Below are 4,118 nucleotides of genomic sequence, written 5' to 3'. Positions count from 1 at the left end.
GAGGTAACTATAGGGAGTAAGTGGGAGGGGAGCTGTTGCATTGTGGTAAACTGTGGTCAATGACATGAGACAAAGTATATGTGAACTGCTGTATGGAAAGCATTTTTGCTCTGTAAATCTTCACCCAAATCACAATAAATAATAATAATAAAAAAATTCATACACATTTCACCCCCAAGATTGATGGATCCAGTATTTGCATAGGTAGAGAGTAGACAGGGATGCAGAGATGAAAGGGCACAGGGAAGGCACAGTCATAGGGAGGGGAGCTTTTCATGGTTGAAGATTGTAATAGGGGCTGTGGAAACCAAATATGCATGAACTGTTGTGAGTGAAACAAACTTGCTTTGTAAATCTGCATCCATATCACAATAAAAAATTCAGCAATTTAAAAAAAAAAAAAAAAAAACCAATGGAGTGGGAAACCAGAATTAAGTGCTAGAAGGGTCTCCAGTGGTTTAATCAAGGCTGGTGATAAGATGAGACAGGAGCTAATCAATAAACAATAAGGTTGTCAAGGGAATTCTGGGGAGATGGTAGTGCAAACAGACCATGGTTGTGACCTTACTCCATAAATACAAGGAAACAGTGCTCAGCTTTGAGGGACTCTGAATCAGGGAGCAGGGAAAGCAGCAGGGAACTGCAGACAGAAAAAAATAACAAATCAACAATGAGTCACATTTAGTAAGGAAATTACTTCTCCCACTGTCCTTGCCCCTCTCCCTAGCCATGTGGGTCACCAGCTAATGTGAACTGGAGAAGTAACCCCAGAAAATAAGCTGTTTCCCACCACCACAATACATGCCTGTACTAAGAGAAAGGACGCCAAGCCTAAAATAGCTAAAGCAATGTGGAAAGAGAAGAATAAAGTAGAAGGACCAACACTTCCTGATTTTAAAACATACTATAGAACTACAGTAATCAAAACAGCCTGGCACTGTATAATAATAGACACAAAGACCAATGGAATAGAATTGAAAATCTAGAAATAAACCCACATATATATGGTCAGCTGATTTTTGACAAGAGTACTAAGTGTATTTGATGGGGTAAGCTCAAGCTCACTGCCCTCAAGTCAATTCCGAGTCACAGAGACCCCCATTGAGTTTCTGAGGCAGTAAATCTTTATGGATGTAGATTGCCCCATCTTCCTTCTGTGGAGTGGCTGGTGAGTTTCTACTGCCAACCTTCTGGTTAACAGTCAAATGCCTTAGGCACTTCACCACCAGTCTATTCAATAAATACCCCCCCCCCCCCCCCCCCCCCCCAAAAAAAAAAAAAAAAACCTCACTGCCTTCAAGTTGATTCCAACTCATAGTGACCACTCCTTGGATTTCCAAGGCAGTAATCAAAAAGCTCAACACATATGATGCAGGACGAAGGTGAAGAATCCTTTTAAGATGGAGATGGAGATGACTCATACTTAAGTCCATCCACATTCATTCTAAATTCATAAGAGGTATTAGCAGGCTCTAGCTACCTTGGACTGGCTGAAAACTTGGGGCTTCCCAATCTCAGCTTAGATGACCAAGCAGCCATTACATTAGTCTCTTTGATTGCCGTAAGAGGGGGTGGGAGGCCCAGATAGTTGAGGAATTGCTATTCAGCTCATAAAATCTTAGTATTTAAAATATAAACAAAAATTTTGTCAGGACTCATCTGCCGTGATTATGGGATCATCTAACACAAAAGGAATACTGTGATAGTTACGTTTGTGTTACTTGGCTGGTCCTGGTTGAGTGGCTGGGCAGCTGAATGTAGTATTCCCCATGATGAGACTGGTAATCAACTCCATGGTGGACTCTACCGTGAGTAGCTGAGGAGCTGCCTTAGGGATATGCTCCGCTTCCTGTATATAAGGAGAAGCCTTGGCAACTCCTTGCAAGGTGATTTACTTCTTCTAATCAATATACCTACTTCAGAAGTTCAAAAAAAGAGGCTAAGGAAATTTAAGCACGGAGGCAAAGATGCATCTGTGAGGTGGCAGAGCGGATAGTGGTCAGTCTGGAGCTCTGGAAGGCCAAGAAGGATGAGCAGGCCTTAAAGAGAAGGAACATCACTGATCTCTCCCCAATCCCACCTTCTGAGAAACCAGGCAAAGGGTTCAGCCTCACCCTGGATGAAGTAGGCAATGGTGTGAATGGCATAGACCCAGTCCTGTGTTTCCAGGCCATGCAGGCAGCAAGGGAAATGCTGTCCCAGGAAAGGAACCCACCCCTCAAGCTGACCTTTGAAGCAGGACGTGTCACCAGGCTGGTGGAATTCCTGAAGTCCTCCCTTTACCCCTGCTTGCAGTTTAAGGCAGCCTGGACTCTGACCAACATTGCTTCAGGGCCATCAGAGCTGACCCAAACTGTGGTAGAAGGGGGTGCAGTCCAGCCCTTGATTGAGCTCCTGTCTTCCACTGATGTGGCTTTATGTGAACAGGCAGTGTGAGCCCTTGGCAATATAGCAGGACTGCCCAGAGTTGAGACATCATTATCTCCAGCAATGTCATCCTGCATTTGCTGACCCTGGTTTCATTACCCATCAATCATGTTCCTGAGAAACATCACATGGACCTTGTCCAACCTGTGCCAGAACAAAACCTGTACCCTTGTACAAAGGCAGTGGAGCAAATGCTGCTTGTCCTCTTAAACCTCCTGAAATGCTCTGACACCGAGGTTCTCTCAGACGCCTTCTGGGCCCTGTCCTACCTCACAAATGGCTGCAATAAGCTCATTGGCCAAGTGGTTGGCACAGGGGGGCTGCCTACACTGGTGGAGCTAATGGCCAGCTCAGAATTCAGTATCTTCACCTCTTTTCTCCACAGAGTGGGGAACATCGTCATGGGAACAGATCAGCAGACCCAGATGGCCACCGATGCAGGCATGCTGAATGTGCTGCCCCAGCCCCTAAGGCACCTCATGTCCTCCATCCAGAAGGAGGTGGCCTGGGCCCTGAGCAGTGTGGCCGCAGGGCCCTACCAGCACATCCAGCAGCTGATGGTCATGGCATGTTGCCTCCCTTAGTGGCTCTGTTGAAAAATGGAGAATTTAAAATCCAGAAAAGGGTGCGTGGACAGTGGCTAACTTCACCACTGGGGGCACTGTAGACCAGCTGATCCAGCTTGTCCAGTCTGGAGTCTTGGAGGTGCTGATGAATCTGCTTACTGTCCAAGACCCCAATACTGTCCTCATCATCCTTGATATCATCTCCTATATTCTCTAGATAGTAGAGCAACTTTCCAGTAAGGAGAAGCTATGTCTTCTGCTAGAAGAACTCGGAGCAATTGATAAAATTGAGGCTTTACAACTTCATGAGAACTGTCAGATTGGCCAGACTGCTTTGAGCATTATCAAGAGCCACATTTTTGAGGAAGAAGATCAATTAATCCTCCCAGTCCAAGACCATGAATATGATCTCTTCAAGAACATAACCAAAAAAAAAACACTAAAGCCCTCAACTTCTAAGAGAACCCTCAAACCCTCTGTCAAGCAGCAGCAGTCCTAGCTCTTATCATATCACACGTGTAAAATTTTCTAAACTTAATAAAGTTTTTGACACGTTCAAAAAAAAAAAGAAAAAGAAGAAGAAGAAGCGTTGGTGAATGATCTCTAGCTTATGGCACACTTGAACCCTGCATGTAGCCATTTCATTGTTCAGCAGCCTACATGTTCTGCTGACCTTGGGACTTTCAATGGATTTGAATTAATGGCCTGCCATGTGGTTTGGTAACATCAGGACTGTACCTTTCTACTTGTCAACCTTGGGCTTGTCGACCTCAGCAGCCAGAAGCTGTCTGAGTGAAGAAAAGCCTCCAGCTTCAATGGGTCAGGAGCAGAAGGCAGAGCTAAAGCCCAAGACTGAGGAGCTTTCACCCAGCCCCTAGAGCTTGGCACTTTGAACCCTCCAAATTGTAAGAATAAACACCTATTTGTTAAGGCCATCTCATTTGTGGTATATTCCTGTCAGAGCGGCACTAGGTAACCAAAACAAATACAAACAAAAAAAAAAAAAACTGCCATCAAGAGAATTCTGACTCACAGCGACTCCAAGACAGTAAATCTTTGCAGAAGTAGATTGCCCAGTCTTCCTTCCAAGGAGTGGCTGGTAGGTTTGAACCTCCAGCCTCTGGT

General features: G+C 45.0%; 1 pseudogene; it reads left to right on the top strand.

The window, feature by feature from the left end:
* The window catches only part of LOC103208339, a 17,852-nt pseudogene extending 14,360 nt beyond the window's left edge, over positions 1–3,492 (top strand).
* Positions 3,493–4,118: the final 626 nt, after the last annotated feature.

Source organism: Orycteropus afer, unplaced genomic scaffold (assembly GCF_000298275.1).
Source record: "Orycteropus afer afer isolate SDZICR_OR568_19922 unplaced genomic scaffold, OryAfe1.0 scaffold00425, whole genome shotgun sequence".
Classification (NCBI taxonomy): domain Eukaryota; kingdom Metazoa; phylum Chordata; class Mammalia; order Tubulidentata; family Orycteropodidae; genus Orycteropus; species Orycteropus afer.
The sequence above is the reverse complement of the archived record's forward strand: the minus strand, read 5'-3'. Positions and strand labels throughout refer to the sequence as shown.